The sequence below is a fragment of the Zonotrichia albicollis genome, chromosome 4, assembly GCF_047830755.1.
Source record: "Zonotrichia albicollis isolate bZonAlb1 chromosome 4, bZonAlb1.hap1, whole genome shotgun sequence".
Classification (NCBI taxonomy): domain Eukaryota; kingdom Metazoa; phylum Chordata; class Aves; order Passeriformes; family Passerellidae; genus Zonotrichia; species Zonotrichia albicollis.
Window position 1 is genome coordinate 28,232,049 of NC_133822.1, and position 22,555 is coordinate 28,254,603.

The 22,555-nt window shown below is 37.7% G+C and overlaps 1 long non-coding RNA gene across 4 annotated transcripts in view; it reads right to left on the minus strand.

Moving 5' to 3' along the window:
* The window catches only part of LOC102073894 (uncharacterized), a 126,283-nt gene that overhangs the window by 33,649 nt on the left and 70,079 nt on the right, over nucleotides 1-22,555 (minus strand). For 3 of the 4 annotated variants that reach the window (XR_012579969.1, XR_012579965.1, XR_012579967.1), the window contains exon 5: nucleotides 9,752-9,901. This is a non-coding gene — a long non-coding RNA (uncharacterized LOC102073894). Of the gene's footprint in view, nucleotides 1-9,210; nucleotides 9,902-22,555 lie in introns of those variants that run through there. The other variant, XR_012579964.1, reaches the window with a different exon arrangement.

Genomic DNA, 22,555 nt, shown 5'->3' on the forward strand with positions numbered 1-22,555 from the left:
TGTTTCATGCAAGTCTGCTTCCTGGCACACTTGTGGCTCAGGCCAGCTATCCTTGGAGTGGTTCAGGGAAGCTCACAGCCCAAAACCTGCATTTTGTAGGGATTCTGCCATTCTTTTTCAGGGAGGAAGAAAGCTCAAGCCCATTGACAAAGAACCAGATCGTACACTTGGCTCGTGAGCCAAGGTTGGGGCACCAGTCCGAGGCTGGGTTTTTTAGCAGTACAGACCAAATCTCCATTCTATGTAATGTGGTTTTGTATTACTTCTGTGAAAAATAAAATATTGAGGTAGGTGACTTTGATTAAAGGACATTTACAACACTGCGCTTTGTGTGTTCATTGGTTGCATATTTCTTCTACTCTCAGAGATTTTTTTTTTTTGCAGAAGGATTTAGCAGTGCCAGCAATCCACTGCATTTTTTGAGAGTGTGGGGTGAGTTCTGCACTGATTTATTGCACTGCCGAATGTGGAATCCATTGGTGTTATTCAGGTGACACAAGATCACAGAACTTAAAGCCAGTGTATTCTTATTGTCTGTTATCTGATAGCTTGCTTAATGGCCATATAAAGAGCTTTTTTGTTTTAAACCTCTTGTGTCTAACTGGGTAAGAATATTTTACCTTCAGATATTATACGATAACATTTTACGTGCAGTTTACGAATGTGAGAGAACCAGTGGGGCCATTAAGTAATATTTTTATATTTCCTGTGGTTTGTTTTGGGTTTTTTTATTTTCTGTTTGTTTGATAAAGCTCATTGGACAAAATCTTTTGAACAGAAGGCATGAGCATATGTTTAGCCTATTCTAAAAAAAACCAACGAAACAAATTTAAAAGACTCAAAAAACAAAACATAACAAAACAAAACCAACAAAAAACCCCCCAAATTTTGGGAAAAAATATTTGAGTAAAAATTGCTTGGGTTGAAGGAAAGTCCTTTTTCATGACAACTTGTGAGTTCTAAACTTTCCTTTTCTGCAGCTTTTTGCTTGGTCTAATAAAAACATCCTCTGCCCCTGCAAGGTTTGATTGTCACTGTAACAGCAGAGCTGATATACACTGCACACTTTAACTAAAAACTCTCATTTTCCGATCAATATGATGGCTTAGATGGGAATAATTCAGACTTAAACTATGCAATGGCTAAAGTTTACAATCACTAATGGCTTTGAAATAAAAGAGTCAATTAGTTTTACAAATACCTCAGGCAGTCGCCAGAATTTCGCCTTCTGGTTTTGGTAGGAAACAAACATGGCATGGTTCAGGTTGATGCACAATCTAGTTTTATTTTCACTAATTCCAGTCTCAAAACTGAGCCAAAAACCCTTCAGAAACACAGGCCTTTCTCAAATGGTTGTCAGATTAGTAAGGACTTACTCTGATGTGGATCAGGCTGCTTTTGCAGGTTGGTGCCGACATTGTGAAGATAATAATCTAAAGATATAATTCAGGCAAGATTTAAAACTCTGCTTAGTATTCCATGTGTAGGCAGCCTCAAAGAAATCAATGGGATTACCCATGTATGTAAAGTTAAATGCAAACATAAGTCCTTGCGAAGCTGTGACCAAAGGATCCAGCCTTGTATTTATCTACAATATGGATTTTAGTTCTAGAGGCAATTTCATTGATGACTTAAATATGCTTACACACAGCAGTGTCTCATATTCATGGCTGCATGTATTTGATTGATCAGGTCCTTAGATAACGTAAGGAATAGCAGAAAAGAGAATTTTATTTTCAATCTGTTCACTTTCAGTATTGTAACTCCAACAAGATTTAAATCCTCCTCTTTCCTTGCATTTTTACTCTGAAAAGACAGAAGATGTTAATTAGTGTTAAATTAGAAGGTTTTTTCAGTCTTCATCAGGGCTTCCAATTCCACCACATATTGTTCTCAACTTTAGTTTATATTTAAATTACTAGTGATAAATTGATCGGCCCCTTACCCAAGTTCTGATTGGAACAATGACTTTCCTGTAGAAATTTCCTTTCCCTTTCTGTTTCCCTTGGAAAATGTGACCTACCCTCATGTAACTGCTTTGGTTATGACCTTTTGACACTCACTGATGTCTATTTAAGAATCTTCAATTAAATGTGACTGAGCTCAGCAGAGTAATGGCCCCTTATTTTTACAGCTGTATCACAATTTCTTCTCCACAAATTGAATTTTTTAATATTTGGCATTTCTCATTAAAGATATATTTAAAAAGGAATTTTTATACTTATTGGAAGTCTCTGAACCATCTGCATTAAAATTCTAGAATATCTTCTATGTTTATTATATCTACCTGTCTTTGAAGAATTTAATGGATTTTGATCACACTCCTTTGAAGGACTATTACCTGAAAATCTTCTGTCTTCAACACTCGAATTCTGTAAACCTGAATATATTTTTTTTCCTAACAAGCTTCTTCATTAAATACTGATTTCCATTCTGACATCATGTCTCAACACAGTGTAGCTCAATAGAATTCAGTAAAATTGTGCTGATATGGAGATATTGCAAAAATAGAGGAAGAGACCACAGCATTTTGAAATATAAAGTTTGAAATCACCATTCTGGTTTTCTCTCCACAAAAAGTGATCTGCATTAACTAACAGCAGGAAGTGATGGAAGGAAGGAAGTGACAGAAGGGAGGGAGGGAGGAAGGAAGGAAGTGACAGAAGGGAGGGAGGGAGGGAGGGAGGGAGGGAGGGAGGGAGGGAGGAAGGAAGGAAGGAAGGAAGGAAGGAAGGAAGGAAGGAAGGAAGGAAGGAAGGAAGGAAGGAAGGAAGGAAGGAAGGAAGGAAGGAAGGAAGGAAGGAAGGAAGGAAGGAGTTTATTTACTTGTTAGGAGAAGAGAAAGAATTGTTAGGAAACAATTGTTTGGAAAAAGAAAGACTGTGGAAGAGATACCAGGCTTTAGGGGAAGACAACATGATTTAGGAGAATGTACCTTAATGCTTAATACTGTTTAGTGTTTTTGTGGTTTGCATCTTTGCCTTCACCAAGTCATTGGACCTTCATGGTCACCAAGACTTATCTTCTGCCCGTTTTCTATGCCTCCTGGCAAGAAAATAGAATTTCCATCCCTAAAAATTATTCCATGATCCAAATTTTCTTTTAGAATCTCAGTAATGTTTGATCTGACAAAACAATGTCTCTGAAAGCTGTCAAATAAAAAGAGTCCAATATTCCACTTGCCAAGAGCTTGTTAAAACAATTGGTACAATCATATTCAGGGCTGCATTCATCTCACAAAATCTTCACAAAAATTCACAAGTATGGGTATGGCATGTAGAGCACACTGTTTGCCATCAGACTTTTCCTGCATCTGATGGGGAAAATGCCTAAAGAGGCAGCTTATTCCATTTTCCTGGGGATTAATGGATGCATTCCTGGATGTGCTGTTCCTTTAATCACAAGGGCTGTCTAAATATCTAGGATTGACTGGATGCCAGTAAGACACTGATGTGAAATAATGTATAATCTTAACCAAGAGACCTGAAAAATCTCATGAAACAAAATACAGCCAAAAAACGAACACACTCCTCTCCCCACCGTCTCCCCTCCGCCAAATTTGGAGGTCATGTAAAGGAACAGAAAAATTGAGGGGTTTGTCTAGATTGAAAAGCCATGGGTGTACTTAAGATTTTGAAAAATGCTTCATCTTCTTTAGTCAGACTGCCCACAAAGGGTCTGGCAACATTTCTGGACAGTTTTATAGATGTAGCCACGTGTGCTGATGTGACAGGGCCTCCGGTCTTGCCATGCTCAGTATTGGCAGAGTCATAATCCCAGGAGACTCGTTCTGCAGGGTTTGTAGGGCATTCTGATCAGCCAGGCAAGAAGAACTATTTTACAACTGTGGACTTACAAATTTTCTCAGTTCCACAAGAGCAAAGTTTATGATGTATAGAAGCTCACAAGCACTGAAGAAACCACTTCCTATGCTTTGTATAGACTCTCTCACATGATTCTTTTTTTTTTCTTGCTAAAATGTTACTTAATGGACTTCTTCTCTAATGTCTAACAATATTTATTGTTCCACTGTGGCATGCAAATTTTCCTTTTTAATTTGCCAGTAAATTTCACTTAATGTTTTCCCTTTGTCAGGCAAAATTTCTGTCTCTTCAAAATACTGCTCTAGTTTTATGTCATTGCTTCTTTAAGCAATTTTCAGAAGCTGTAATGAGGCAGGGAGGCAGATGCCTAGAAATTTCAGAAGAAGCCCTCACATTGCACAAACTTCTCTGACTCACAGTCTTAATAGACTGGAGCTAAGATTTCATGTGGTCTGCTGCTCTGTGTGATGCCAGCTATGTTACTGTTTCAAACAACTATTTCATAAAACTATCTAGCAAAAGCCGACCTATGAATCATTAACAGCATTGTTTACAAGATGACTTTCATCTTCCTCATGTTTTTCTGTAGTAAATTTCCACTTTAACACAAGCCACAACTACACCCTTAAGTGGAAATTCATTACCCCTAAGCTGAGTCCAGATTTCTGCAAACAGAGTTTGGCTTTTATGCTGGTTCTTAACAGTTCATGTTTAATAGGTTCTGACAACATGTTCAGCCAAGTGAAAGACCCAACTGAAGACAGTCCTCAGACTTAGGAAAACAGTACATGTAGCTCAGTAGTACCTTGTCAATCCAGAGAGCCAAGGACAGAACCTGGAGTTACAGGTACCTGCTGTGGTGTGTTCTTAAGTTTGTTAGTTTGCTCCCCCATTTTCTGTATTAAATGGTTTCTTCCTTTCCCAGGACCCTGTCAGTTAGGTTGCTATGGAAATGAAACTGCTCCTCCCCTGGTTTCTCTTATAAAGTGAAAGTTGTTTCCTCCTTGGGCTCAGTCAATCACTCCTTTTCTCCTCCCAGGTTTCGAGAATTTTCTTTTCTCTGGGAGTTATGGTTGGCTGTAGCCCCGGAGCCCTTCCTATGATTTATAACAGTTGGTTACTTTAGTATATCAGTTATGTTTCGTACCTCCAAATATGTATTTCTATTGGATAGCCGGGTTTCCCTGCCTTCTTCCCCCCTTTTCCCTTAGTTTGAGCAACAGTGTGAGAAAACATTTTGATAGCACAGAGAGGGGGAGCTGAGACAGGAGTATTACAGGAATAGAGAAGTCTGTGGCCATGTAGAAAGTGATAGAATTACTGGCACTGAGATGTCCACAGTGTTGTTTTATAGCTAAGTACCAGCCATGGGTGTTGGCTACTCACGAATAGCACACAGAGCAAGCAAAGAATGTGGATTTTCCACGTAAAACATTGATGTCTGAGTTCACAGTCATCACAGGGGGCTCCTGTTGTGTTTTGGCACACATTTCTTGGCACTTCTTTTGCCTGAATCCTTTCATTCTACCCTGCAAACTGGATTGGAACAAAACCTGAATTTTTCACATACCCAGTAGAGGCTGAGTTATCAACCCTGAAGAAAGGTCCTAAGCATAGAAGAAAAGTGACAGTGAGAAGAGAAACTGCATATGGCAAGTTAAGGAAATTGTGTTGAGGCCACAGAAATTCTATGTTTTTCAAGCGTTAACTTCTGTTATCAGACAATAAAATATCCATAGTAGCTTAAAGCAATGGTGGAGGTTTGCAGTAATTTTCCAGGCTTTTCTACATTTTCAGAAATGAAATATGAAATACAGGCAAATGTGTGATTGGTTAAAAATATTTTCTCCCATTGATTTTTCTGCTCTTGAAAAATCAGTCAAAATTTAGATAATTTGGAGCATTTTACCAGCTTTCACCAGTGCTGTTACTGATGTCCTGATTACTTGCATTAAGCACTAGACAGGAGCTCAAATTATGAGCTACCCCACCCCAGTCCTATTGTTTCTCTGTATAATACAAGAGAAAATTTCATTCAAGAAATAAAGGCTGCCACAAGGAAGCAATGCAGTGATCCTGATTGGTGTAAATTGGAAGGTGCTGAAAAGTGGCAATATTTTCCTTCCTTCTCTCAGTAATGTCTGAGAGAGGAGTTGAAGAGGACTGTCAGTCAAATTTGATATACAATTTGTGAAGAAAGGCAAAAGGAGAGGTGCCAGAGTCACATCTACAGGAAACTGAATGAGTCTGATTGGAAATAAGGCACAAAATGCACTGAAAAAACTAACATAACATCAGCAGACATCTGACTGTAAGATCTCTCCAAACACAGGTTGTAAGACGTTTTCTTCATAACATCATAAGACATGCCAGAAATATTAATAGCTCTTCTCATACAAATATTCAAATATTCAAGCATTCCCAGTGACTCTGTGCAATGCTTTTTATTAATATTTTTTTCCTTGTCTAAGATTTCTATTCCCAATTTGAATATAGCATGCCCAGAATTTTCCTCGTAAATATAACCAAGAAATCATAACTGTACTTTATGAGATTAAAGAATTAAAGAATTCAGACAAGCCTGTAGGATGGGATGGACTCTAACTTCTGGAAGTTTTAGCTTTGATCATCCTCTATAGGCTAGGAAAGTCATTGGATTAACTTCAGGGGCACTACATCTGATTTAAAACAGTGGGTCATGTGAAAACTGGGTGAGGTCTATAATACCACAGGTATTGTAAGGTATTATTCTGAATTTACTACCGACTTACTGAACAACAAAGAGGTCCTGACTGTGTTGGAAGATTAAAACTCTTTGCCACAAACTCTTGTTTTTGCATTTTCACTTCTTCCTGGGGAAAACCTGTTTAGGATTCACTCTCCTTGGAAAACTTCTACGTGCAGTTTAAGCGTAACCCATTCATTGTGTGAAAAGAAAACTTTGGCCACAATACTGTACATAGCGTGATGAATGTTTACTCTGATAACTATAAGAACATTGGAAATATGGAACTGAGACTGCCTCTAGTTCTCAGTGGGTTGGTCTGTATTCATAATCAAACCAGAAAAAAAAACCCAAACCTGCCCCTGGATTATAAAATTTGGACTGTTTAAGAACTATATACAGTAACAAGAAATGTTTTAAGATTGAGAATTTGCCTTGGAGACATAAGCAAGAGGACAATGAGTGGATGATTAGTTGATTAGATGATTTAGTTCAGTGGATGATGAGGGGATGGTCTCAGCAAACCTTGGGTTTGCAGGATTTAGGACCCACACACTGAATTTGGGGGACAGAGGGTTTATTCAGTGAATTAAACATTACACTTATACATATTTACCAAATGCATGTTTAAAGTGAAAGTTGAGTGTAATCAAAACTCTTCTTAGGCACAGTGATGTAGGAGTTGCTTTTTAAAAGTTTGTAGTAATTTTTTTTTTTCTTTGGTTAGTCAAAAAAAAAAAGAAAAAAAAGAAAAAAAAGAAAACAAAAAAAACACCACCAAAAACCCAAAAGCAGGGTGTGAGTGCAGCCAAAGCTGTTTTTTTTGTGGGCTCAGTTTGCCCTGTACTTGGTTTTGGCAATTCACTAGAGCTGCCCACCTTACCTAGAAAGCTTGCCTGGGGAAAAAGGTTTCTAAAATTAGCATTCCCTTGCAACTTCCTCGGACAAGGCTGACTGCAGTTTTTCCTGCAGGATGTAAAATAAGTTAAGGCATTGCCAAACAAATAGGATTAACAGTGCTGTATTGCTGCATTGTGTGTCTTATAAGAATGACTCTTCTTGAAAGTTCAGAAGCTAGATTTTGATTCAGAAGCCAAAGGACAAAAAATGCCACTGATGCCCTAAAATGAAAGTACTTTCTGCCTGAAGAGAAAATGAGTTTCTCTAGTTGGATGCAAAAAAAATCCAGTCAGCAACAAATTGAATATAGTCCAGGGGGTCCAGCAGAGATGGTTTAGGGTCTGGACCATCTCTGACAGGGAAAAATTTCTTTCATCAGCTAAAAAAGGGGAATTGGATGACAACAATTTTGCTAGTTGAAGATATAATGATGTAACAGGAAGTCTGAAGCCATGATATCTTTTAATCACTTTTCTGATTCTTTAATTTTTCAGTTTTGTAATAATTTGGTGAATAAATTGTTTCTAACATTGACAGCTTTATTAACTCACTTGACCCAAGTCAGCATAACCTCACTCTCTTCCAAACAGGTAAGATCATTTACAAGAACAAAGATGCTGGCCTGGACTTTTTAAATGTGTTCCCATAACTTTATTCCTGCACATGACCAGGTTCTGAGTGCCTGTCTGTGTTACATACACAATAGCCTTCAAGCCTCCAAATAAAGGTTTATTTGGAGTACCATGGAAAATTTTATTAACTTAGAGTTTGAATGTGAAAATGTTAACCATAGACTACCCAAACAAAATCATTGGGATTGCATCAATTTAGAGCAGTGAAAAATCTTACAAGTAGTGACCTCTTTCTTAAAAAACAATAATTTTTTCCCCAGAAACTTTGGTTTCTGTTTCTGTTTTTTCCTTTAAATATAAATTATCTGAGGAATACATAGTAGACAGCTCTGTAATCTTACAGAGATTGAGCTGCCTCCTTTTCTTTTCTTTTCTTTTCTTTTCTTTTTTCTTTTCTTTTCTCTTTTCTTTTCTTTTCTTTTCTTTTCTTTTCTTTTCTTTTCTTTTCTTTTCTTTTCTTTTCTTTTCTTTTCTTTTCTTTTCTTTTCTTTTCTTTTCTTTTCTTTTCTTTTCTTTTCTTTTCTTTTCTTTTCTTTTCTTTTCTTTTCTCTTTTCCTTTTCTTTTCTTTTCTTTTCTCTTTTCCTTTTCTTTTCCTTTTCTTTTCTTTTCTTTTCTTTTCTTTTCTTTTCTTTTCTTTTCTTTTCTTTTCTTTTCTTTTCTTTTCTTTTCTTTTCTTTTCTTTTCTTTTCTTTTCTTTTCTTTTCTTTTCTTTTTCCTTTTCTTTTCTTTTCTTTTCTTTTCTTTTCTTTTCTTTTCTTTTCTTTTCTTTTCTTTTCTTTTCTTTTCTTTTCTTTTCTTTTTCTTTTCTTTTCTTTTCTTTTCTTTTCTTTTCTTTTCTTTTCTTTTCTTTTCTTTTCTTTTCTTTTCTTTTCTTTTCTTTTCTTTTCTTTTCTTTTCTTTTCTTTTCTTTTCTTTTCTTTTCTTTTCTTTTCTTTTCTTTTCTTTTCTTTTCTTTTCTTTTCTTTTCTTTTCTTTTCTTTTCTTTTCTTTTCTTTTCTTCTTCCCTTCCCTTCCCTTCCCTTCCCTTCCCTTCCCTTCCCTTCCCTTCCCTTCCCTTCCCTTCCCTTCCCTTCCCTTCCCTTTTTAAATTCAAAGTACAAAAGCTGAAATGCTAAACTTTATGAGGCCTGTAATAGGTCCTTGGCCTGAAATGAATAAAAATTAATAATAATCATCTAATACCAAGCACTTATGTCATGCCTTTCATCCAAGGAAGTCAAACCACTTTTTAAACAGCAATGAATTAATAGAGGAATGTTTTGCCAGAGGCAAAAGACCGAAACAAGAAACCATCCTTTTACTCCCTGCAGCCTCCTGAACTGCACAAAGGCAATAATTCTGTGAGTGAAAATTACACTGCTTTTTGGTGCTTATTTCTTAGCACTTCTGGAAACTTGTATCATGTTGTTCCTCCACACAAAGTCTCTCAGTGTGCAAGAGCCACGTGGCAGGACCAGTTCAAGCAAATGTCAGGCCTCTGTCATTTTCTTTTCCTTGTGTTCCTGCCATGCCACCAAATACCAGGAAAGGAGATACAGATCTCTGATACACTGATTACTCATTTCATCTTTTTTTTTTGCTCTTAGTTCCACATGGGTAAAAATAACCATTTAAAAAATAACCATGCTCATGAAGAATGGGGAGCAGCCCCAACTTTCTCAGCTCTTACCAACTTCGTGCCCTCTTCTGGACTCTCCCCTACCCAAGTGCAGCACCAGCTTGGTCTTGGTGAACCTCATGAGGTGTCTGGTGTGACTGGTGTTCCCTGCTCCAGGTGAGATTCCTGGGTGGCACTGAGCTTTGACAGCATCAGAGAGCACTGAGAAGGAAGAAAGGAAACAGAAACCTTAATTTTTGCCACTGTGGGTGTATCTGATAGACTTCTGAGGAGGAGCTCCACAAGGACTAGGACAGGTCTGGAAAAGGCTGGCAAGGATAGTCAGAAAAAGTCTTCTAGGTGTTGTAAGACTGAACACGCTCCAGCTCATCAGCTTGGATATCTGAAGACAGCTATGATGGATGTAAAGCTGTAAAGTAGCAAATTATTTGTATGGAGTGGCTGAGGAATGATCATTCATTATTTCTTGTAGAACACGAATTCAGGAATACCACACACAGCATTCAAATGAAAAATAGGAAATTCTTTTTCATTTCATTATTCCAGAAGATAATGTACACTAAATGTATAAACACACTTAAAATACTGCAAGAGAAATTTCTGGACACCAGGCAGATATTAAACACCATCAAACAGGTACAAGCTCCAGATGTGGAAGGTTTTGTGTATGATCATTAAATAACTCAGAATACAGATTACTGTGCACATCCACATTCTTAATTCTTTCCCTGTATACTAAGCAAGACAGATCTTTAATCTACCCTATCACATCATTAATTAATTTCATTAATATGAATCATCTAATGTCTGTTAACCAAAATCCAACTTCTAGTCTTAACTGATGCTTGAAGATTGATTACGTAGTTTTAGAAAGAGTGCATTTTATTTGTTCAGGAATAACCTCTATCCTTTTATAGATTTAATTTAAAACTAACATGAAAAACTGTATGAAAATATCTTAACAGATAAAACTCTCTTGTCTGATTATGTATCTGTCATCAGAGGATTATTAGAGCAGGTTAAATCATCCTGCAATAGAAGGAGCACCAATAAATTTTTATTGCAAGATAAAGTTGTGGTTCAGGAAATTGCTTCCTCAGTAGATAAAGTTACTATTAACAGTGATACACCAGAAATTCAGTACACCATTTTATGGGCTGTATTTCAGACAGGTAGCAAATGAAAAGTCATTGCTATGCCAAACCATCAAAACACTTTTTGATAGGGGATGTGCCACATGTTCAGCATCGATTTATTATAAAATTTCATTATTTTATTATTAAAAATAATTTATTTTATTATAATAAAAAATTTATTATATATTGTAAAAGTAAGGAATCTGGTATTTTTTTGTGTCACTGTACACAATTAAAAGTAAGAAATCTTTTGGGGACAAAAAACTAACAGGGGCTTATATAAGTAGAACTCAGTTTCCTGAAAAAAGTGGGATCTAAGGATCAGCAAGTTCATTTTGTGCCTGAAAAAATACCATTTTAAACAGCTGCAGACACAAAATCCATGTGCAAAACTGGGAGGAAAACTAAGACATTTAAAAATAAAAACAAATAAACTAAAGAAAGATGCTGGAAATGGCTCAGGTTGTTTGATGCTGCTGGCACTGTAAAAATCATTCTGAACAAACTCCATTTTAGCACAGGGAATCTCTGCTGGCATAAAAGCAGCCTCTTGCAGCTATGCCTAAAAGAAAAAAATGCGTGTTTGTGGGAGTGGATAGGCATGGGAAGAATTTGGTTGCATGTCCCATTCTAGGTGATGTGACATGGCTTGGCAGCCATTCCCCAGATGACCTCTGAAGTCTGGGTGAGCTAGAGCTGGCCAAATGAGATAGGAATATGAAATAAGGAACAGAAGAAACTTAAATTAAAAAAAAAATCCATTTAGAAACAAACCAAGTCTCTTTTAAAGGTTCTTGAAAAGCAGTTGGAAACACAAAAGATCAAAAATACACCAAGAAGCAATAGATGAAAGGAAAAAGAAATGTAATTTTTAAAAAATTGATTGACTATAATTAGTGTTAGAAACTAGTTCCCAGGCTCTTACTTATTCAGAAAATGTCACATTCATTAACATTTATTCCTTTAGTTTGTGAAAAACACCTTAAAAGATAACACATCAAACCTCACTGACTTCATATGTTCATTTCACACTTGCAAAGGTACAAATCCTTGCAAGCACTTATGCAGTGATTTATCTCTACTCACACAAGGACATTTTGGCTGGGCTATCCAGAGATATCCAAGGTCTTCCAGAGATACACCTTGGATAAATACTTGTTTCCCAATTATTGGTGTAATTTCCTTACAAACAAACTTGCAATGAAATATCATTTGATTAGGAAGTCAGTCCTCTTATTTTCTTTGTGACTGTTGAAAAAAGTATTTCAATAACTGAGTTTCTGATACTTTTCTCTTTTTCTCTGTTTGTTTTGCATTTTACATTTACCACTTGCACTCTACCTTGAAGGTTTTCGTTTGGGGGGACAAAAAAGACTAAAAGAAGCAGGAAAGTCAAGCAGTTTTTACTCTGGTTTAAATAGAAATTAGTAAAAGTGTTAATTTAAGCATATAATATTAGGAAGAAAAATAAGTATAGAGAAGCACCAGAAATTGTATAACAGACCAATTTTGTCCTCCATTTAGTATAAAACATCTGATTTAAATGAATTTTTATCTTTTCAGTTTTTGTAGATTCAAGTTTTGCCCTGATGCAGTCAGAGTTGCACAATTCTGGTGCTACTGGAACAGGCTGAGCACAGGTTTGGGGTTTTCAGTCATAATCTGGTCCCTGGTCTTCATCAGCGGCGATTAGAAAAGGGTTAAAACTGCCAGAGCAAACCATGATTTGATGCTGTTATGAGGTTATGTTATATCATGTCTTAAGATCGATTATCTGTTCAATATTTTTAAAAATCACTCGATCCCTGAAAAGCATGCAGTCCAAGATGGGGTCTAATAACTCAGACAATAACATGCCCCACAAAATTAAAAGCAGAAAAGACAAATTAGGCCTAAATCTCCAGAGTATTTTATCGAGATGTCTTCCATTTGCTTAGAATGTCAAGCAGTGATTTTATTGTTTTGAGGCATGTAAAGCCTCTTCTTTAAAATGCAATTTGTATAGAGCAACACAATGTACCTCTTCCCTCAACAGCCCTCCTGTGGAAAAGTGAATCTTTACAGCTCCAGAAGAACTTTGGCTGTTTTGTGGCAGGAAATCAGGTTAACGAAGAGATCTGAGCCCCACACGTGCCCACAGTGATGCTGGCCAGAGAGTTCCTCCAGCTTCAGACAAGCAAGCCAGCAGGAATTTCTGCCCATGGCCAAATGCCAGGATTGAACTCTTCCCTGGGCAGCACCTTCCACGAGCCACTAACTCAACAAGGTGACAGTTTCATTAGAGCTTTACAGTGTTTATGGACTATTTAATTGCTTTCCTACACCCTGGTCCTGTTTTAAGGTTTGTTTAATCATTTATGTCTCTGTTTCTAATGGGGATTTCAGTTTCCAAATGGGCCAGAAGCCAGAAATGTAAATGGAGGGCACAATATATTGCTTCCTGAAAGATGAGACAGGGCAGAGGAGAGGAGAAGAGGAGGGCACAGAAGGAAAAAGGAGGATGGGGGAATGTGGGGAAAAATGTAATCTTAAGATTCAGGCTAATTGAACACCCCACCAGGAGAAGATGGACAATTAGCAGACTAAGAATATCAATAAATAAGTCTCTTATAGGAGACTTTCAACTGAGAGAAAATGGATCACATGAAGGAGCTGAGGAGAGCTCTGCAGAGTGATGTGGGAGGGAAGTGAGATGCACAGAGCAGCCATTAAATTGAAATAGGCAGATCTGCAGCATTAGAGCTGAGTAAAGAGGAAGATAATGGCTGATAGGCAGGGTTGCCCCTCTGAGCTTCCCAAGGATGGAATTCGGGAGGGCTTAACCTTCAGGGAGATGAAGAGTTTCCAACAAGCTGGGACACAACACAGTGGTAGCAGTGGATTCAGAGCAATGTGGGTCTCTTTTCCAAGCAGTTCTTCCAGGAACATTTATGCCTGGCTGGCAAAACTGCCCCATCCCACAGGAATAATGGAATGGATGAGGTTGGATCAGCTGGTCCCACCTCCCTGCTCCAGCAGGGCCATCCCACAGCACAGGGCACAGGATTGTGTCCAGAGGGGTCTGGAATATCCCCAGTGAGGAGACTCCACACCCTCTCTGGTCAATCTGTTCAGTCCTCGGTCACTGCCCAGGACAGAAGTTCTGCCTCCTGCCCAGGTGGAACCTCCTGGCCTCAGTCCCTGCCCGTTCCTCTGGTGCCATTGCTGGGCCCTGGAGCAGAGCCTGGTCCCTGCTCTGAGCCCTACATTTGGTTATTTATACACACTTCTACTCTCATTCCTGTCTTCTGGAGCACTTTTCACCTGGCTTTTTTCTTTTTTTTTCTTTTTTTTTTTTTCCCCTCTCTTTAGAATCCTAGGAGAGAGAACAGGATTTCACAGGGTCACCAAGCCCTAACTACTGCAGTCTCAGGAAATATTGAACAATCCTAGTAAAAAATCCATGGAACTCTACCTTAAAATCTGCTCAGATTATAGTCTCACTTCTCCTTTACTCCTGCTGAGCAACGGCTGCAAAAATCTCTGTCTTGAGGACTTCAGAATGCTTAACAAATTTTCAGCCTAGATATATTCCTTCTAGGTTATATCCATGTGTTCTTGTGCCAGTTATTTCCTTCAGTTTAATTACTCTTCTCCCTTCCTGCTGTTTATTTAATTGCTTTTATCAGCTTGATTTAAGAGCTTGTTATGAAGTGGTTTAACTGTCTTTCAGTTTGTTTCTAACCACACTGTACAGTGCCTCAAGGGGTTTGGCAGGAGCTTTCTGTTGTCATAATTCTCTGATTATTCTTAATCCTGTGAGCCATTCTTCTATCAGGAATGGTTTGGAGGTATTTAGAAAAAGCACTGTCATGGTGTCACCAGGTTACTAAACTGAGAATATTCAAAACCCAGTCCCTCTGGAAGCTGTGAAAATTCAGAATGCAGAATTTGCATCAGGGACTACGGGGTCCCATGAAAGTGGTACTGTTACATTTTTCAGTTAAGAATGATCGAACTGCTTCTTGACCCAAGAAATTATTGGACACTGTTCAAATGACTAGAGATGTTATTCAAATATCAGCAGAATCTATGTAAAGTGTCAGCTTCCCACAGATGTGGTCAGAAGAGCAAAATTATTGATAATATTCCTGCCACTGTTTAAACCTTTCTGTAAATATGTAATGTGTGTATAAGAATGCTCTGCTCCTTTCTTTCTCTGGTATCCTGGCATTTCTTCACCAAATGAGCTTTGTGCCAGGGAGTAAATACTGTCCCTTCTGTTAACTCCCATTTGGAAAGGTAATTCCTGCAGCTAGATGGTGATGACTTCATCTTTTGCACCACAACTGCCTAAACCACCGGTAGTTCATGGAAAGGTGAAAGCATCACACCAGTAATGAGTCTGCAGGTTTGGTATCTTGTGCTGAATTGTTGGAGCAGCTCCCCTCAGAGCAAATCCCTGGATGCCTCCTGTTTGCTGGGACCCTGCAGCCTGGCTGTGGGAGCAGGGCAGAGAGATTTCCACGTACCTGCTTTGCCACTCCTGAGCCAGCAGACAGCACATGCATTTGATTTTTTTAATGAATGGGAGTCTAATTATAAAGCAGAGGAAATCACTGAAGCATAAATTTATGGGCTGCCTGAGCTCATCTCCCGTGTAGGCAGAAATCAGTGGTGAGAACTGATGTTAGCAGTAGTGAAGATGTCAGGGAGAAAGGTGGATACCTGCAGGCTTCCCCTGACTCCTGGGTGGAGGGGACCAGGGATGACACACCAGCAATAGGAGAGGCTCAGCTGGCAATGGCTTTCAAACATCTCCTTCAGTCCAGGATGTTATGACAAGAGAAATAGGGAGACTTGGATAAAAAGTCCAGCATGTTGTGACAGCAGGCTGTCCCTCTGTTTGGATACAGCATGAAAAACTGAGTCATAAAGGGCTGCACCCATACACTGCAACTTTGTGCCCATTTTTGGCTACGTTTTGAATTACAAAAAATTACAATGACTTCTTAGAAAGGAAATCCTTGCCTTTCTACTAATATGCTGTAATATTCCTGGAAGGGAGCCAATGTGTCAATTTAAGTACCCTCTCAAAGTGCAGGGGGCTATGATATTTCCAAGTCCCAATGCCAGCTCAAGCCTCTCCAGAATGTGTGGCAAAGTCTTCCCACCAAGAAGAATGCCTCACATTAAGCGTGTCATCTCTAGGCCGGCCCTCAGCTTGGGAGTCTCAGCTTTAACCTTCATTCCCATATCCCATTTCCCAGCCCCATGGAAAAAAATGCCATGGAGGACTCTCCCTTCACCCCCATCATCCCTTTACACATTAATGTGAAATGAAATGTTCTCATGGCTGGCTGTTGAACAACAGACAGCAATTCCTGTGTGGGGAATTTTAATGCCACATTTCTTTCCTAACCTGGATGCTGCTCCATGTGCTTGTCACTGTAGCTTAGAATTTGTGCATGTCCAAGGACCCAGCCCTGCAAAGTTGACGAAAAATTCAAAAACGTCCAAATTTGAGCTCAAATAATGGAAAACAGAAGTTTTTTCTGGATAAAACATATTTCAGAAAGACTTTCTGACAAGATATGTCTGTCCTCAAGAACATCCCCAGACTTGTTCAGTAACACATTTAGAAATCCAGTTAACCATCACGCACTGACAGTTCAATGGAAATAAAAAGTACAATCCATTTTAAGACTGATGGAAACTGAAACCCTTAGAAAAATATAATCAGATATGTTTTCAAATTAAGCCTAACTTTTTATGAGGCCAAGCTCACAAACAGGACAGTAAGAAATTTAATCTGCTTTGTATGGGTTTTTAAAAACACCAAGATATTAATCTCCATCTTGACTTATTTGGGCCTCCAATATTCTCCATTTTTTTCTCAAAATATTAGAGCCAAGATTTGTCTGTGTGTGTTTGAGTATAAAATGAAGGAAGACACAAAATGAACCTCCTCTGCAGGTACAGAACAAGGAGATTTGACACTCTTTCTGTAAAAAGGGGAATGGGAATTGCCCTTCTATTGTCATAGCTCTGCTGATTTCTCTTTCTGTGGTAAGCTGGGTACCTGTTATAGCAGGAAGATGAATTTAAGAATATCTTAATTCACAATTAATTTACATAACTTTCTAAAGTACAGGAGTGGGAAAAAAACCAAACCAGTCTAAAGAACTTAAAGAAAGTTGCTAAAAACAATAGGCATGTAAAAACAGGCATTTAAACTCAGTTTACAATTTAAAGAGAAAGGATTTTAAATACTTTTCTTTGACAAGGTCAGTAATTACAGAAGAGAAAAAAATCTTAATAACATTTTTATTATCTAAATCTTTCTTTTTGAGATGGACTGGGAGAGGATATCACAGATTTGGACAAAAAAATACAGGATATCACAACTTAGTAGCAATACACATAAACCTCACACTGGTATGAAATTATCAGACAGATTGAAGTCTTCTATGAAAACAAGACTAAGACCCCCAATCTGGAAAAAAATTAGTTTAATAACCTATTTTCCCATGTTCTGAGGCCTGAAAGATGAGATGCACCATGGTAACATTGTGATATTTTACCCCATTCTTGGTCATCATTTTAGCATAATTCCAAATCACATTTGATATGTCTCACTCTTTAGTGGTTTGGGCTTTTTGCTTTTGTTTTAAAAAAGATTGGAGAAATAAAGGATTAAGTATCCTTCAGCTCCCTGGACATGGAAATCCAGACAACTTGCTTTGAATTTTTCTATTTTTCTCGTATTATTGAGTCCATCATTTTTTCTTTAAAATTAACATGGAAACATCAGCTTTTCTCCATGTTTTTTATTTTTATTTAGTTTGGGGTCTTTATTGAAGGATTTTTTTTTTTTGTGAGGAGATTGGATTTTTCTTGTTTTGGTTTCGTTTGGTTGGTTTTATTGTTTTGTTTTTAGGGTTTTTGTTTTAATTAAGGTATGCAGTAAGAGACATCCTCTGCTGCAAATCAGTATAGTATTAGGAATTTAAACAGAGTGTTTTGAGACTGAGTTAGGATCCAGGATTTAGGGACTGTGGATATAGGGTAAATTAACACAAATAGGTTTCTGCACTCGTTAACCACACAAAAAGATAGCAGAGTAGACAGAGAAAGAATATATATCTATAAAAGAAATAATGCATGAATGCATAGATATTAATTAAATGTATTTTTATGTAATAAATGTGTTTATTTAAAAAATGTAATAATATCAATGCAGTATTAATCCCTTTACATTTACAAATATGTGGATTTAAAAGTAATTAATACTTACATTTATTAATAGTCATAGTTCATGTATTTACAGCAAAAATATTGCTTATGTGTTGTTTTTCTGGGGAAAAAAAAAAGGCTTTAAGGATTGACTTTATAGGTAGGAGAAGGTAGGCAGAATAACACAGATCAAAATTTGGAAATCCACTTCTGCACATCAGGTTGACCATGAATGACCTTGGAGTGCCTTTTGTTAAATTTTGCTTGGGAATTTGTGATCAAGGAATCAAACCTGAAGAAACCTGTGCTGTCTTTTCTTACAGAGAAAAAGCCTTCCTTGAAGGATGACTTAAAAGCCTTCCTTGAAGGATGACTTAGCTTCTCCTTTTTCCTACGGGAAAAAAGTGCTGGGGACTCACCTTCAAACACAGAATTATGGGATCAGTGAGGTTGGGAAAGAATTCCAAGGTCATTGAGCCCAGCCTGTGACTGATCCCCACTGTGTTAACCAGACCACAGCACTGAGTGCCACATCTGGGTGTTCCTTGGACACCTCCGGGGATGAGGACTCTACCACCTTCCTTCCAATGTTTATCAATCCTTCCTAGGAAGAAATTCCCCCTGGTGTCCAACCTGAACCTCCTCCAGTGCAGCCTAAGGTCATTTCTTCTTGTCATGTCAGAATCACACAGTCTCAGGATTACAGCCACATGGATAAGGGGCTGGGACAGTCTTGAGCTCTTTTTTTGGCAAGGGAGAGGATCAAGTTGCTCAGAGCTTCCACAGAGAACCTCAGAGACCATTTCCCACAGTTTGTTTGTTCCTACACTGTCTTTAACCTTAGGCACTCATAGACATATTGAAGAGTCTCTCCAAAGAGTGTTGAGCTCCTCTCTTGGCTATGCTGGTGAAAATCCAGACACTCCTTTGGAAGTAACCTGGGTTTTGATCTTTGATTGACTTTGGCTGCTGCGGGAGCTGATCCTCCAGGATGATGAGCCCTTCCGTTAAATCTGAAGTGTTTGGTTGTGATTTCACTACTGCAAACCCCTGGTTCAATGGGGCAAGGGACCTTCCTACAGCCAGAGCAGCAGCTGAGTGAAGTGACCCCCACAGAGGACTGAAGTGACCCCCGTGGAAAACTGGGCCTGTAGTTTGTTTATCGAAATCCAATCCGGGGTGGAAGCAGTGATTACATAGAGTGCTTGCTGCTCCCGCTCCGTCCCTGTGCCAACAACAACAGCGCAATGCTCCGAGTCCAACCTGCTCACGGGGCTGCAGCTGAGTCAATGGACGGGACTCCTGCCAGCTGCTAGCCAGCCAGGGGGTGGTATGTTCCTCTTTAATTCACTTGGATCACGTTCATCTCTGATGCTGGGTGAAATTCGGAGGTGCTGCAGGAATCCGCCAGGAATATATTGAGAGCTTTGGCACCATCCCCAATGGCAGCAGAGATCAACCACTCGATGTTACCTCCTCCCTTTGTCCATCCCATGACACTTCCCAGCTTCTCTCAGTTTCTAATTTAGCCTTCCCATGGAATAATGTGCTGTAGATTATTTAACTGTGTCTTAGCTTTTAAAATTGGAATGTTTGCATTTCATTACCCCACATTGATCAGTGGACTTAAGGCATGGGTAATGTGCAGGGAAAAGTCAAGAATATAAGCATTATAGGCAGAAGAAATAGTTAGATTTAAGCACAGTTACCTTTAATAACCCTGTATATATGTTACATACATCAATAGATATATTTGCTGTAATCTCAAGTGAGATGTATACATGTATAAGCTGCCTATGAGTACTCTCTATAAAAATCAGTGTTTTAAAAGATATAAATACTTGTTGAGGGTCAAACAGCTGCTGGAAGGCATGATAGAAATAGAAATAGAAATAGAAATAGAAATAGAAATAGAAATAGAAATAGAAATAGAAATAGAAATAGAAATAGAAATAGAAATAGAAATAGAAATAGAAATAGAAATAGAAATAAATAGAAATAGAAATAGACCTTTGAAAGTTGCCAGGTAATTTTTTAAGCTCTCCTGCTCAGCACTAAAAGAAGACAAAAATCATGGGAATACCAAGGAAAAGGGGTTCAGAGGTCAGCATGCTGGAAAAACAAATATCCTCACCTGTAATAAATCAATACACTTTAAACTGAATCCTCACTTCAATTCTCACAAAGAAATAATTTCTGTGTAAAATTTTGGTGTTGCGTTTAGGGAGGGAAAAGCTTAGCCAGTTTATTCAAGGAGCACAAGCAAAAATATGTAAATTTTAATGCTATAAATTCTTGTAGCTGCACTGAAGCAAAAGAAACAGCTGCTGTTGATCTAAAACAGCTTAGCACCTTTCTAAAACATCTTCTAGTGCCTCCAAGCACTCTCTTGAGGTTTTGTCATTTTGTTTTAATTAGAAGGGGGAGAAAAACCTCTAGAAAGATAAAGGCAAAAGCTTCAAGGAATGGAATGCAAAGATCTGCAGGCTAAGGAAAAAGAAAGCATCCAATTTTAAAGGAGGACAAAAAAAAGGCAAATAGTAAGATTCAAATTGTAAAGTTATTAATAGTATTCAGAAACTGCCAAATGTTTTAAGTGTAAAACTCCCAAAATTTTGGAACTGCTGCTAAAATAGAATACAAATAAATTTATGTGGAGAAATTAATCAGAAGTACTATTTGTAACATTTTAATATAGTATTTGACTTTATGAAGTTGATACTAGTAAAATTTGCTTTACATTTCTTTAAAGAGACAAAACATTTCTCATTCATATAACGAGAAAGTAGCAGCAGAAAATCATCATTCATTATGCTTTTAAGACTTTTGAGTACTGAACTGAGGTACAGTTTACCCCTCTGATATCTGTCACCAACATTTTTGCTGATCACGGATTTAAATATGATCAATGTGATGAGTTTGGCCTGCATAGGAACCTCGTATTGTGAGAACCACAACTCCCAGGAATATTGTAGATTAAAAGGGAGAAGGAGAGACTGATTATTAAGAAACAAACACAGAAGAGACAACACTGCTTAAAATATATTTAATGTTTTAAGATAACTAATATATTACTATTTATCTAGCTTTTTATTTTAATTTATTTTATTTCTTTTTTTTTTCTTTCCCCAGTGAACAAACAAAAAAGCTTGGAAAAAACTTTTTTTCCTTCCTGAATAAAAATGCAGTGGTTTTCATTGAAATTCAGACAAGTAGTACAAGGCGAGAATCCAATTTATGCTGCAGTCTCTTCTGTATCCCTCTAGTAATGAAGAGGAGGTATAATATAAGCAAGAAATTGCATTGGGTTGGCCAGTTTTATTGACTTGGTTTTCAGCTGGGTGTAAAGCAATTTTATTCTTAGTGGGTTTTAACTTTGGAGCACAAAGAGAGCTTCTGGACTGCCTAAAATTTGATGAAGGCATCATTTTACCTCTGTGCTGTTCACAGAGCAGTGAAAGGATCAGTAAAACCTCCTTCATACTCACCAAGCCAGAAGACTCTCACACTAATATCTAGTGGAAGAAAAATGCCTTTTTGCTCTGTGTCTTTCCTCCACTAACCCAGAACAAAAGCACGGATATTTCCCAGCAGAGCAGGCAGCCGCCAGTGAGGGAACAGAATGTTTATCTACTTCCCTGGGAGCTGAAGTGTGCTTTTCCACTCTTGTTATGCTAACCTCTGATACCAAATGTTAGTCTTGCCTACCCTGTGTATGACATTGGCAGGCACAACGGAGTAACCAAAAAAAAAAATTAATAAAGAAAAAAAATTATTTTGGCTTTTGACAGCAAAACAAGAAAGGAACATTTGTGGATCCCTTCAGTGCTAAAATGTGATCTCTCAAAGTTTTCTGCTTGTGTTGTCTCAGTCATATCCATCCAGAATGAAAGAGCTCCAGTGCTTAATTCATGTTTGCAAAGTGGACTTTTAGCTTGAATCCTTAGGAATGCCCAATAGCATGGGTCTCCTTCAGGAGAAGCTATTACAAAATATTCAGGATCAGATTTCCTGCATCATTTCCACTGCACCAAGCCAGAACACAGTCATCAAAGGGTGTTAACATTTTCATACTGGGTAAAAATCTGTTAATTAATTTTTTTGCAATAAATTCATAAATATCAGGCAAGTATTATAGTAGCATGTTGTTCTCATTTAAGTTTTCAGGACTTTTTTCTTAAAATAGTGACTGAACACTGCTTTAGTATCTGTTCCAGATTAATCTAAGTGATAACTTTTGCGGTTTTAAGTGGACCTTAAAAACAGAATCCTTCAGAGTACAAAAGTTGCAAGAGCAAAATAATCTTTTAAATAGAAATTTCAGTAGTATAAACTTTTCCTCATGGAAAATATTACTGAAATATTTTTGTTTGCTTCTTTGTTTCACAGAAACAAAACTGTTGTGGGGGTTTGTTGTGGGTTTTTTTTTGTTTGTTTGGAGGTTTTTTGGTTGTTTTTTGGGATGGTGTGTTGGTTTTTGAGGGTTTTTTTGTTTGTTTGTTTG